General features: G+C 40.1%; 1 protein-coding gene across 1 annotated transcript in view; it reads left to right on the forward strand.

Annotated features, from left to right (window-relative positions):
- The first annotated feature begins 6 nt into the window (after positions 1 to 6).
- col4a1 (collagen, type IV, alpha 1) overlaps positions 7 to 14,822 on the forward strand; it is a 40,125-nt gene continuing 25,309 nt past the window's right edge. Inside the window, exon 1 of the mRNA XM_079662474.1 lies at positions 7 to 25. The gene's annotated coding sequence lies outside the window, so the exon portion shown is untranslated. The remainder of the gene's footprint in view (positions 26 to 14,822) is intronic.

Consider the following 14,822-nt stretch of genomic DNA (forward strand, 5'->3'; position numbering starts at 1 on the left):
CACTGTGGACCTGACTGGGGCTGAGGTAAGTGGACGAAGCATTTAAAACACAGGGAGCTAAATAGTATACTTTTGTCACCTACACTTTCTACCTGTTTAAGTTAAGGTGCGCAACTTTTAGACAGGAGGATCTTAATTGTTCATAGTGTGCATAAATAGTAGGCTATAGGCTACTGTATGTCCTATGTATAGGCTAGTCTGTCTCCCGGCAACCGGCTGTGTTTGTGTAAAATTCAGTGTGTTTAAACATCATTAACTGTGATCATCTGTGATAGAGTTTTAGTCGTTGAAATAGACACATTTTAGTGTTTTATGGTTACTCTCTTTATTCCAGATTGTGTAGAATATATATTTGTTGTACTATAAAGTTGTTAATTATTCTTTTTCAACCACTGAATCTACTCCAGTCAAAGTATTCCAGTGCAGCCTCTTCTTTTTCTCTCCACTGCTGGAGGAGAAGAGAGACAGAGAAAGAGAGGGAGGGTGGGGCAGACTGCCTACAGTAGCTGAAGTGTGTGTGTGTTGGTGTGTGTCTATGTGTGTGTGTCTGTGTGTGTTACAGGGAGGTATGACGAGGTAACGAGGGAGACACAGATGTGTATGAAGTTAATCATTGGTATGTTTAGATAATCAAATAACCTTCATGAATGGGTCTCCTTAGAATAAAGTCTATTTGAGCTGTTATGTTGGTCTGGTGTTTTTCCCGTAGCCAGAGGAGAATTAACTATTTCTCAAGTTTGGCAATGAAAATGTAGAGAATCTGATAAACTTTTCCATTAACATTTTGAACATTGTCTACTTATATCTGCAAGTCTGAGGCAAGTGGAACTATACCAGCTATGCTTTACATTCATTAAGAATGAACTATTTACATAAAAGCAGAAAGCAGATTTATTTTTATCGGAGTAAATGTTTGGCCAATGTTAATTTCACAGCTTGAGTTTGTATCCAACATTTAAAACCGAAGACAGGTACACTTTTAAATAGTTTTCCAGATACAGTTTCCCTATTCATAAACTCCTTGAATTTAATGGAAAACAGGAGAACAACTGGGGCTCCAAACCTCCCCTGAGAACAGAAAGAGTTGAGAGGTTTACTGCTCTGTGTGTTGATCCTCATTTGGGCCGTTTGTTGAAATGAACATAACTACAGCGGTCGCCTTCTGCTGAAAGGCTTGTCAGATGTGGGGCTTTATTTCCAAGCGTGGGTGGGGTTTGCAGCGGAAACATCTCTCACACAGTAGTATCAAAAATCCAGGTGAGGGGGAGTAAATCATGGACTGCGTCACATTCAAAGTTAAGGCTGTTGATCGGTTTGTATTATTTCACATTGCGGGGATGTGTAATGTTTCAGAGAAGATTGACACCCCTCAGGGGAGCCTGGATCATCAGTGGAGTTTCACCATTATTGCAACTCGGAGATTTCCTTATAAAGTGCCAACAATTTTGTTCATGAATGACTTGTGATCAACATGTTGACAAAAGAGCTTTTGCTTGTCTCCTTTGCTGGCATCAAGCTGAGCAGAGTGTCTTTAACATTCATTTGCACAGATGTTTGATCGACAAAACAATATTGTTTTTTTGGCAATGGAATGAATTGTCCAATGTAGATTAAGGTTAAAGAGCTGCGTAGGTTATGATTGCGGAGGTTGAGAACCAACGTATGAGGTTAAACAAATCCGCAGAGGTAACCTTTATCCACAGCCTGCCTCATTTAGAAGCACAAACACGACACAGACATAGGACATCTGGACAGATGAGCAGATTGGTGAAGAGGTGTATATCTGGGCTGAACATCTTGTTACTGATTAAATGACGCCACTCAAATCTGGGATTTATTGTTGGCGGTAGTATATTTTCCTATCCACCCACGGGAGGTCCATAACAGGAAGTTTGTGTTCCTGTCATCCATCCAAAGCTGCACGGTGAACAGAAAGGGGCTTTCCTCATCACTTATACAATGATACACATACTTGGCTCAAATACAGTCTTATACATTTCTCTTCTCATTGTCTTATTGCTTTTGTATCCTGCACCTTTGTTAATGTGGATGTCAATGTTTAGCCCATGTCTACAGGTCACTTCAGAGTGTTTGTCTCTTCTTTGTCTCCACATACACAGTTGCATGTCGTTGACTCAGTATCAGAGCATCCTGTTTGGGCTTCTTTACAATCAGTGGGGCTGAACGGAGGCCAGGAGTGAATATACAGTATAAACATTTCACGGTCAACCACTGCAATCACCATCAAATGTCATAACTCTGAGACTCGCATGGGTCAGGCTGACTCAAATAGAAAGGTCATAATGAAAAGATAATGTCAGATTGCCTTTACCCACTACACTCTGTTTGAGAGTTAACCAACAAGCTAATATTTAGACCAGTGTGACCTTTGCTCCCAATAATTTCACAGCATCATCTGTTCTTAAGTACATTTCCCTTCTGTTTATATAATATTAACAGAAAAGAGCTTCTCTCCCTTGGTGGTCATTTAATCTGGTCAGAATGAGTCATTAGTAATTCCTAAAGCAGGAGGAGGAGGAGGAGGAGGAGGAGGAGGAGGAGGAGGAGGAGGAGGAGGAGGAGGAGTATAGGAAGAAGGGTAGATTAGCAGATTCTTGCAGTGAGAGTTTGTGTGTGGGATGATGGATAGAGGGATTGTGGAAAGGCGGTATAGCTGGTGGGAATGACGAGCTTCTCCGTGCTGCCAGGTTCTGGCTCCTGAAAAAAAGATGTTCCAGGGCAGTGTGAACCCCAGGGAACACAACTTATATACGGAGGAAGCGTTACTGAGTCCTGTTAATGCCTGTACAGCCTGATAAATATGTTAATATTCTCATTTAAAAACTAATAATCGTAAGACTTGGTCATGCTGCCCAACATGCTGACAAAGATGCCTGTGGTCTGGTTTGAGTGTGATCTTATCCACCCATCTCCCGCCCATCACCCCCCACAGAGACAACAGCTGACCCTGTTCCTGTGATTGGCCACCAACCAAGCAAAAGCACCTTGGTTAGGCAAAAACAGGATGACCCTTGTCCCTCAGAGTTATAAAAATGCCTACGTTTGGAAGAGTTGTGTGTTTGTGTCCCTGTATTTTCACAGGCTCTGTCTCTGGGTGGCAAAGATAATTCTTCCCTGACCCTGATACTCAAGTAGCGAGGCAGTCATGCCCCACAATGCCTGTGTGTGTTTCTATGTGTGTGTATTTGGTCTGTACCAAGTGAGGAAAGGATGAACCCTTATGTTATATACGGGTCTCCCGTGACCCATTTCAAGTAAAAATTATATAATAACTACGCTCTAGGTATTTTTTATCGGAGCAAGGCTTCATGATATCCTCCTCAACAGCTATATAAACACTACAAAACTGATTTTGACAATTTTAGCCAAGTCTGAACGTCTCTAAAAAAAGTGTATAATTTGGTGTTTGACCCAGCAGCATTGTTGTGGGTGACTCGAGGTCAAATTTGGCCCAATCAAGATTCATCTTTGACTTTAGACACCCCACCCCCTTCATCTACTGTAACAATATTATGTTTGCAACATGCACCTGGTCTCCCATCCCTCTGACCCCCTCCCCCGACGGGAACTCAACCTTTCACAAAGAATATGTACACTAACACTTGAACCTGAACACACACATGCACGTGTGCAATATGTGGTGTAATGTGTTTTGGGGCTTTAAAATAAAATTAAAACAGTATTGTAAGGTTATGAATGCATTATAAGTTAGTTATGATGTAGTTAAAACAATATTGGATGATAGTCATTATTCTTGATTGTTTTGGACTGAGATAAATCATGGGTCGAAATTGACCCGCGAACACCATGAACGGTAACGGCTTTCGAACACAACACAAGGGTTAAGTGGTAGATTTTAGTTTTTATGAATAAACCAGTTATTTTCTCCCACGCTAATATTTCACCTCTTTGCCTACCTTGGGATCAGCTTGTGTTTATCCTGGAGATCTGATACTTCCCTGAGGTGTATTGTTATGGTGAAACTGCAATTTAGCCATTGAGCTGTGAAATTGGTGAGTCATAAATGTCATTTGTGGTTTGGACGGAGATGGCGTAATGGATACGTCGGTCTGACAGTGAGGTGGGAGGTTGAGAGTGATGGTGGGATGAAGGGGGAGATATTATGAGTCCCAGAAATGGAAGAATGTGGGTCGGGGTCCGAGATGATACCCCTTAGCAAATCTTTTAGTCTCGCTCTCTTAACCTTGACCTGCCCTTCCACTCGCCATTGCCAAATTGTCCAACTGATGTAAGATAATACAGACAGTGATGATAGCATCATTAGATTTATGACTTCAGTGCTTTTTTGTAGTTTTCCACATGAAGTGAATAGTTAGAATTTGGCTGTCTTTTCTCCCAGCTGTCCTATTTGTCAGTTTCTGGCCTGAAAGTCTTCCATTATATTGTCTCGCTTCAAAAACTAAGGACAGGTGCAAGATTAAAGAATAGTTTGTTAATGATTCCATAAACTACACAATGCTCAAGTGTTTTATAAGTACATCGCCTTATAGACAACATGGGCTTCATTACAGTCTTTGCTTACCCTATGTATGTTGTTACCTTACAGGACAGTGCATTCTTGGGTATGGGTGTGTTTGTAAATACAGTAGTAGATTTCTTGGCTCGATTCAATGACCTGAATGAGGGGAAGTTTTGCTGTGCCTTGATGTCCTGTCCTTTGTGAGACTTTGCACGTCTCACGCAGAACAGTTTTAAATACTTTATAATACAAGAAGCTATCATCTTTTTTTTTACCATATTCTCAATGCATGTTTACAATAATGATTAACTTTGATTCATGCTTGATTATCTGACAACAAGTGATGGTGAAAGTTGCCCACTAGAAAGTCTCAAATGTCAGACTTTTTCATGTGTTTAGTTGTTTCTGGTGAAAACAAAAAACGTACCTAGAAATGTTGCTGCTTTTGTATCATCCTTAGCTGCAGTCTGTGTGCAAAAATACAAAATACCAATGATGGAAACAATCAAAACACACATTGGAGAGGCAACTTTTTTTGGATTAAAGTGCCTCTCTTGTTCCTCTTGTATAAATACACATGTTGAGCTGGATCCTCTCAGATAAACATCATAGAGTTTGTGCCTTCTCCCTCTGCCAACAAGACAGACTTCGCTTCATGGCTTGCCTCTATCATGCAGAAGAAGAAATGTTTTAAATAGATATTTTTAATGTGTTTTATCTTATTTATCTGACTGCAAGGAAAACACCTCAGGATATCTGAAAGAAAAAGACACTTTGTTCTAATAACATATTCATCAAGAAAAGATCAAATCTGCAACGGCTTAAATAAATAGCTCTCTTTTTATAACAGAACTGAGTGTTCCTGAACTAAAGTAACCAGGATAGTCAGGATGGTTGTTGTTTGGTAAAAGTGAAAGATCACAGCAGACAGTACATTAAGTTTTAGCAACAACAAACAGATCTATGATAAACACAAGTGTTCAGGGATCTTGGTTGAGTTGTATTGCCTGGATGTCAAGTCTGATAGTTGAACACATTATAATTGTCTCTGAACTTTGTGAAAGTTTTCCTTTCACTTTCTTTTAACCTTTTTAAGTCACAAGTAGTTCAGACATTAGAACCAAAATAACGTACTAAGAAGGATATTGCAGAAAAAGTGAGGTCATAGGTTGAGACATGACATAGTTGGACAGGTTTATGATGCTCCCCCGTTTTAAGATTACAATGTTGGGCTTTTACACAGAAGAAATAAGTGAACAGATTTGTTGGTAGTTACCTCACAACACATGCAACTATGGCAGCTTATGATGACTCCTTTTTTTGGATAAACTCACTTATAACTTTGAGACCTACCATGATCATCAGCGGTATTTGCTTGGGAATTACACCTCACCTCAAACACAGTCTATGTTAAATGCCCCGTTGTTTACACCCTCCTTCTTTTGTATGACCCTGTCAAAGTAAAATCTCAAGCTATTTTATTGGTTTAAGTCCATGCTCACTTTCATATCCTTGCTGACTTACCTCACTCATTTTAGAGTTCAGATGAGAGAGCAGGGCTCGTCTGTGTGTTGTGTGTAACTGATGAAGTTAGTGAAGGTACATTCTACCAGGAAGCTGGATGTCGCCAGTTCTGAAGAAAGAGAGACACTTACAGAAAGAGCACATGATATTACAGATGAACTGGGCACATGCTTCATATTTGTCCGTTAACAGTTAACTGATTCATGCTGTTGCCAGAATGTGGTATATATAGAGGTGCCTTTCAGCAAGTATGGGCATTACATCAATGGATGCATTTATTATTTATGTCAGCTGAACATGACAGTGATGTCTCAAGTGGTGCAATCTGGGTTTTAACTCTTTAAGTGCCTTGAAACTGTCAATGCAGACTTCACATATTCCTGCACAGCCTTAACTGAGCTAGAGTTACTCCGTATTTTCACAAGACATGGTGAAATGATAGGACACTACATTTACAAAGGAGGATTGATAGAAATAGCAGATCCGACTGTAATTCAGAGGACCTGAGAGTGCCTGTGTATCCATACCTAGAGCTTTGAACCTATTTCCTGGAAGAACAGATGCTTTATCCATCTTTTCCTTAAGTTGCTGCTGGCGTTCATGCTCTGTAGACTTGCTGGACAATGAGGATTGTCATTCAACCAAAGGATTTAAGAAAAAAGAGCATAATCAGATAATGTGGAGGAGGAAATTAGCTAAGCTAGTCACATCCCGTGGTTCACATCAGGGAAAGAGATGTGCTAATCTTTCATTGCTGACTCCAGGGGTAGATTAAGACATTTTTAACTGATATGAGAGCAGGTCTGTTGTCAGGGTTCGTCATCTCTATGGTTCCAGAATGGGAACATCTTTAAGTTACAGTCTCCATATGTCCAGACGGAAGTTATGCAATGTTGATGAAGGAGATAAGGCTTGACATGGAAACAGGAGAACAATAGAAAGCAGTTTTTTCTATTAGATAGTTATCATCTGAAGTGTATGGTAATGGGCCTAAAGAGCTCCATTACAGTCCCATTAGTGTGTTGCCGACTTGTAAGTTAAGTGTGGGGATACAGGCGGTCTTTCTCTTGTCCCTGGAATTTCCTCTTGCTCTAACACATATTCTTACTCCGTAGTGCCGCAATTATGTGTTTCTGATGTCAAGTTGAGGGGTCATTTCCTCATTGGGAACCAACATATGTGAAGCATGCACAAATGGAAAAGCCTTTGTTAAATAGGATGTACAATAGGGCTTACATGCTTCCTGTATTTGAATACTCCCTGATGGATGCATTGTGTTTCCCTGTATGACAGTGATGGTGATGCATCTGTGTATAAAATACTAACACAAATATAACACGTGTTTTTTAAGAGAGAGATAAAGAGACTTGATATTTGTATTTAGTTTTTACAGGATGGCAATGTTGGTCAACGATACAATGTTGATGAATTGTAATGAATATGTTGAACCTCTGACTTTTCCTCCAGGGCCTCCATGAGGTTGATATGTTGTCGCTTTTTGCTAAATGTTTCAGCAACCTCATTTTTCGTAATTCAGTCAGAACTCTTTTTGTCCAATATTTTGGTTTATGGCCAAATAACCCAAAAGCTATCAGATTCCTATCAACGTCACATGTGCTTTGTGTTAAGTTCTAATAAGCAAATCTAAGTTAACATGCTAACGTTTTATTATACCAAAAACAATCTGCGTATTAGCATTGATAGCATGCTGATTGCTAGAAATAAAAGACTGGCTGTATCTATCAGTACAGATGCATGCTTTTGACTGCTTTTAATGTGTATAAAACAAGCAGGATAAGAAAACTGGGGAAAAAAGTGAGTTTGAGAATATTCCAGGCTGGATGTATTTAGTTGGTACAAGTCACAGAGGCCATTCCTTGTCCTCACGCTGACGTTATCCCAGATACCAGAGCACTCTTGAGAGAGACGCAAGGCTGACCAAACCCCTTCTTGTCTTTGTGAGCATAAAAGGCAAGGAAGAGGCCTTCCTCCTTAGAGAAAGAATGGCTTCTGAAATCCTACATCCTGTGGCACAGTGCTGCACATTCACAGAGAAGCAACAGGCCGAGCTGAAGTCCTCAGAGCTGTGCTGTCGCTCACATGAACTCAACCAGCCATTTCTCAGAGAAAACAGACCGCCTTACAAAGGAATTGTTTCTTTCTCCCCCCATCTCTCTGTTTCCACCACCACCCCCTCACCATGCTCTCCCTCTCACTGCCTCAATACCAGATTTGCTGAAAATATGCAAGCTCTGTTCTAGATTATTGTCAGTTATTAATTATTGCACAGGCATCCAAGGCTGAGCTGCAAACAAGAGAAAGGATTGCAGAGAGAGATATTTTCGATTGGATGTGTGTGTGTTGTATTCTACTGATCCTGTTCAAGAAGAATGTCTTTTGTCTTCTTTCTGGAACAATAGCCGCTCATACCAGTGATGTGTGGGCATGAGAACAGAGCCCTGAACACAAACCAAAAAGCCTGTCTTTCCCACTGGCTGAAACAACACAACTGTAACAAGATAAATCTCAGTCAGGTTGCCAGATTTCTAATACACATATTTTCTATGAGAGAGACACAGCATCTCCTGCATTTTAGTACTAATGTTTCTTGTATCCTTTCGTAGAGGGCATCATTTAATCAGCTGTCTTTGGGTGGTTGTGCTTGAGTGTGTATGTGTGTTTGTGCTTGCGTGTTTGTGCAGCAGTTAGTGCCGGAAAGTCGCCTCAGAGGTCAACAGCAGTCTTGCCTAATTTGTTAACAAAGTAACATTTCATTCAGATGCAAATTAACACTCAGAGACTGAAGAAGAGTTATCAAGAGGACCCAAGTTCTGTTTGGATGTCCCCTCTAATGGCCTGGCTGAGGTTAAAGGTCAACAGAATGAGCCTGTGAGAGTCATTTGTTTCTGGTCAGGATGGGATGAAGATGGACTAGTTGATTAAGAGAGGTCAGGGACCTTTGTAATATAACACAGGATTATTGTTTAGAATATGTTGAAGTACTAACTTGCTTTGGAATTTTTCTAAGAAAAAGTTAAGTGAAAGTACACCAATTATGTTTGCTGTTTGTACAGATTACTAAAGCAATTTAAATAAATAAAATGATATTGTTTCGTGGAATTGGTGATTTTTTCGGGGCTCTAATGTAAACTGTTTCACAATCCCTCCACGTCCTGTTTTCTTAACATGCAAAGCGAGTTATCGGCAGAGAAATTTTTTCTTGGACCAGCTAGCTCTTGAAGATCAGCCAATTCCAGGGTTTTCATATAACCATACACACATACAGTACAAGTGAACAGTCAAACACACAAAAACAACATTGTGCCGACCAGTAAGTCCTGAGAAAATGTCTAAAATAATTTCCCAATTTTTTGAGTTAATTTGGCATGTGGGACTTCCTGTTTCTGTTCTGATGAAGAGGACTGTACAGTGTCCTGTAGTTATGTTGCATGTCTGCTGACATGTTCAACAACTTTTGGACTCCCAGAGGATAAGAGTTGTTTGCAGTTTGGTCTATAGTTGGCCACCGAATTATAGTAGCCACGACTTCTGCGAGGTCTCCCAGTTTGTTGAGATTCTGAATTCAGGCATAAGCTGCATGGTGTTGATAAATGGGTGATACGTTTGTTGTTTCAATTGGTAGGGATGTGTGCCAGCGTGCTAATGCATTTGTGTGTGCAAATGTACATTCCTATATTTAAAATGTTGCCTAAGTGTTGCATTTCATATATTTACTTATATTTATTTATATAGTTCGCTTTTTCCATGGGATAAAGATTTCCTCCTAAATTTTTATGCTATTACTTTTTATTTCTTTGTTTACATCAATTATATGTGTGTGTTTCAGCCCTCCTACAAAAAACGACCATATTGGCTGATTGTTCATGCCCTTATTACGACCCAGACACACGTTTTAAAGTGTATGTTGTTTCTTACACGACCACTAGAGGTGCTCTAGTGGTCGTGTAAGAAACAAAGAAACAACCTGCTCCCGGCCCGTTCACTGCAATTTGCAAACGCTCTGGAGGGACCATCTGTAACGTTTGCATTCAACGGGAGCACTAGAGGGTGAAAACTTTAAAACGTAATTATAGGACCTATTAAGCGCTTGAACAAGCGACATATATGGTCGTAATAAGGGCCTGAACAATCGGCCTATTTGGTCTTATGAGTTGGAGGACTTGTTGCTGTGTTTCTGCACATGTGCAGCTTTGGGCAGACATTGTTTGGGCCTGTGTGTGTGGGAACAGCTTTCTACCAATGCATTTGTTTTCGGTTAAATAAGCCTTGAATTATTTCTGTGGTGTAGATGAGAACCTGCTGCCTGCAGCCAGAATGCCTTACATTAAGTTGGTCTCAGCAAATGAGCGTTACAGGACTCCTTAAATAAAGGAAACAGAAAACATAGCCCTGTTTTATTGCAAAATGTAGGCCTATGGTCTCTAGGTATAGGACTCTAACTTGGCCTTGGGGCACTGAGTATTGACGTGTAACCATGATGTATGTATTGTGTGGTTTGACATTTTTGGAAATATGCCTATTCTCTTTCTTGCGGAGAGTTCGATGAAAAGTTCAACACCACTGTCATGTCTGTAAGCTACAGTAGTTTGCTTAGCTTAGCAAAAATACTGTAATCGAGGAAGCTGCTGCTGCCTGTGTACCTTCCTCTGTCCCACTGCGATTCCCTGTAAAACCCAAAAATGTTGCTTTGACTCTTGGAAGCCTGTAGTGAATTGAACAATGTGACACAGTGTGCCAACTACTGAACATTAAAGTTGCTAGTTGACAGACTTTGCACTTGGCAAGAAAGTTACTAACTCTGTTTCCAAAAATGTCCAACTATTTCTTAAAGTACATCCAACAAAAACAAATGTTGCCTGAGCCAAGGCGACTATGCTTTCTGTTCAGTTTATCTGTTTGTTTGTCAGCAGGATAACCGATAATCCATAACTACCCGATGGACTTTCACGAAACTTGGTGGAAGAGTGTTGAATATCATGACGGATAGTACACAAACTTGGTTTAACAATTGTTAACATTGTGAGATTGACCTTGTGTGATGCATTCATGGGTGTATCAGAATAATCAGATCAATTAGTTCTGACTAATTGCCCCTGAAGTTGGCAAAGACTTTGGTTTACCTATTTATGGCTCGTGACTCCTAAATAAAGGCAATGGGACCATCTGAGAAACATGTGAACGCACCACTGGCCTTTGCAGAAATGTTCTGAGTGCCATTGAATGTTAGTTACAGGGCGTGTCCCTAAATATAACTATTCTTATGAAATCAATAAAAAAAACATTTCAGTTAGATATTCTAGTCTATTAGAATTTAATTTAAAGGCTATATTCCTTCCCTGGATTTACTCTAATGTTAAATGTTGCTTTCATATAATAATTCACTAAGAACTAGAGAGAGTATGAAATGTATTCACAGCATCAGGCACGGGAGCACTTAACATGAAAAATGGTTCTGCTTAAAACGATTTATGTTATCTTCTTGGAAATAAAAAACAATATTTCACATCATACCAGTCCAGTTATACACACACACACACACACAACACACACACACACACACACACACACACACACACACACACACACACACACACACACACACACACACACACACACACACACACACACACACACACACACACATACACACACACACACACACACACACACACACACACACACACACACACACACACACACACACACACACACACACACACACACACACAGTTATGCTGTTTACAGAGCAAGTTGCACCAGGAGACTTGTCTTCCAAGTATGGCAGTCAGACAGAGAATTCCCCTCCTCCACTTTATTCTCACATCCCAGCCTCTCAGTACCAGGGAAGGCCAGGAATGCTAGAGCAGCACGGTTCAACCCACCACAGTCTGAAATATCTTATCTAACCTCCTCCACTGATCTTTTATTATTTTAGTTTTGTTTCAGTTGATCTCCCTCTCTCTCCAGGTTCAGTGTGGTTAACCGAGCATTACAACAGCATAGTTGTGGTCAGAAGCACCTGTGATCTTATTATCCGTAAATAAAAACTACAAATAAAAACCTCCTAACCACAAAAACCTGGAATGAGTCAACACTGCTGAGACACTGATCTCATAGCTTTTTATTACAGAATCAGTTTAGCAGCAGCAGCAATACAGCTATTATTGGTATATGTGTAAGGTAAGGTAAGGTACGTTTATTTATATAGCACATTTCAGACGCAGAGGCAATTTAAAGTGCTTTACATGATCATTAACACATAATAGTAAGACAACAGAGAGGAACACAATAAATACACATGGAATAACAGATTCATAAAAACAATGCATTAATGAGATACAAAATAGTTGAAAAACGACATTGTAAATACGGTAAGTGCTAAAACAAGTTAAAAGGCTTCTGGGTAAGCAGCTCTAAAAAGTAGTGTTTTTAGCCTCGACTTAAAATAACTCTGCGTTGGTGAAGACCTCAGGCCGGGGGAACCATGAGTAAGCCCACCCCAGATGATCTCAGAGCTCTGGGGGGCTCGTAACAGGGCAGCATGTCAGACATATATTGGGGTCCCAAACCATTTAATGTTTTATAAGTTAACAATATAATTTTATAATCGATTCTGTAAGCTACTGGTAGCCAGTGCAGAGATCTGAGTACTGGGGGGTTTTTTGTTTTTTTGGTCAGGACTCTGGCAGCGGCGTTCTGGATTAGTTGTAGTTTTTTAACCGATTTTTTACAGAGACCTGTAAATACACTATTACTACAGTACATACATACATGTGTATTGTTTGTATTTACTGTATATGTTGCAGCTACATTTATCACAAGGTATTGTATAGCCTGTACTGCAGTTAGCTCCATAATGTCTCATTTAGTGTTGCTCAATGAGCCATGCCTCCAATTGAGATCCTTCTTACTTTATGGAGTAAAACTATCCTGATTGTCTCCATATGGAAGCCATGATCTGCGGTTTAAAGCCATGAGCACGTCTTTACAGGGTGACTTACATAGGTTAAACATCTAAGACTAGTAAGTCTTAGATGTTTAACCTATGTCAGTTTAACCTATGTCAGTCTTTACACATTTCACTGTAGTAAAGTGACACAGGATCTTGTCAAAAGTATTTAGACGCACAAAAGAAAGTAAAGAAAGAAAATAAAAGCTGTATAACTCTACATGTTATTTCAGTGGGACTAAAAAACCCAAATGTTTATGTAAAATGTCATGGATGCATTCTATTTAACAGTGTTTCACAATATTGTGTGGGAAACTAAGCCAAAATGTCATTGGATGTTTTGATGAGTAATTGGATCAACCAACTTGAAATCAACCCAAACAGCCAAACCCCCAAAACTTAGTGCAAAATGTAAACCCAAAGTGAAGTGAAGCAACAATATGGCTAACTTGTGTACTTCTCCTCACATGGAGAGGCTGGTGTTGTTGGTAAATGTGGTTAAGAAGTCTTGTGACAGTTAATTTTAGAATTGAGTCAGAGGGACAGTCTTAACCTCAGAGATGTTTTTTTTATTTTGCTGGTAGTAACCAATGAGAGAAATCCAAGCAGCAAAATACTATTAAAGCACCATTTATACTGCAGAAACCAAGTCAAAGTGTTACAACTGAGTTAGCATGGTTATCTGGTTTCCTCCTCACTGAAGCCCATATCAGTGTGGAAGGAAGGCTCCCCTCACAGTGGAAGAGATAAACTGAGAATCATTTCTCCAGTCAAATCCTTTTCTCAGGCTTCACAGACTTCAACATTTCTGCGTCAGGAAAACTTTTGTTTTGTTTTCTGCAAACAATGAGGAAAAACAACAGTCCACAGAGCTTTCCAGATAAGAGCAGCCAGACCTTATATCCAGTACTAGCCAGGATGCCCGCTACGGTCGTGTATGTCTGTGTATGTGTGTGTGTGTGTGTGTGTGTGTGTGTGTGTGTGTGTGTGTGTGTGTGTGTGTGTGTGTGTGTGTGTGTGTGTGTGTGTGTGTGTGTGTGTGTGTGTGTGTGTGTGTGTGTGTGCGTGTGTGTGTGTGTGTGTGTGTGTGTGTGTGTGTGTGTGTGTGTGTGTGTGTCTATCTTGTAGTCATATACATTAATGTAATCCAATTTATACAGTTATACCAAAATTGCAAGGCCATGACGGGTCCCAAGGTGCATCTCTGATATACTGTATTTTAGGATAGGATAGCCTGTATGTGTGTCTGTGTGAGTTGTGTAAAGAAGAAGAGAGGATATGATATTAGCATATCCTCCCACACTGTATGTATTCAGCCCCTCCTGGAGACCCCTAGGGGTTTGTGAGATACTTCGGCAGTGGTGGGAGGTTATGGCAGGAATGTGCTGGGAATGTGATGTCGTTCTAAGAAATGTCTGTATATGACATTGACCAGATGTTAGCGTGATCTTCAGTTTTCCTTAAAATGGTAGGAAATATACATCCAGCTGTTGAAGATGTAGAGCACTCCAGTGATGGGAACATTTTCACCACCAGGTGGTTACAATCAGCACTGCTGCAGGACCTTTCATGAAAACCTTTTTTGTATACTAAATACATGCAGCAGGCTGACATTTGTCAGAGTGGTGTAATTGTTTCACAGAAGACAAAAACTTAAAACTTGCTCACACACTTGCCATGTTATGAGTTGAATGAAATGGGTCTACATGAGGGTTGGATTTGCCCTCTTTGGCAAGAAGAGTGGAGACAGTGAGTCATATAAGCTGAAGGACAAAGTGAATGAATTTATCCTGTGGGCTGCAAATAAAACCACCCTATTTGTTTTTG

Source organism: Notothenia rossii (assembly GCF_949606895.1).
Source record: "Notothenia rossii genome assembly, chromosome: 2".
In the NCBI taxonomy this organism is placed as follows: Eukaryota; Metazoa; Chordata; class Actinopteri; order Perciformes; family Nototheniidae; genus Notothenia; species Notothenia rossii.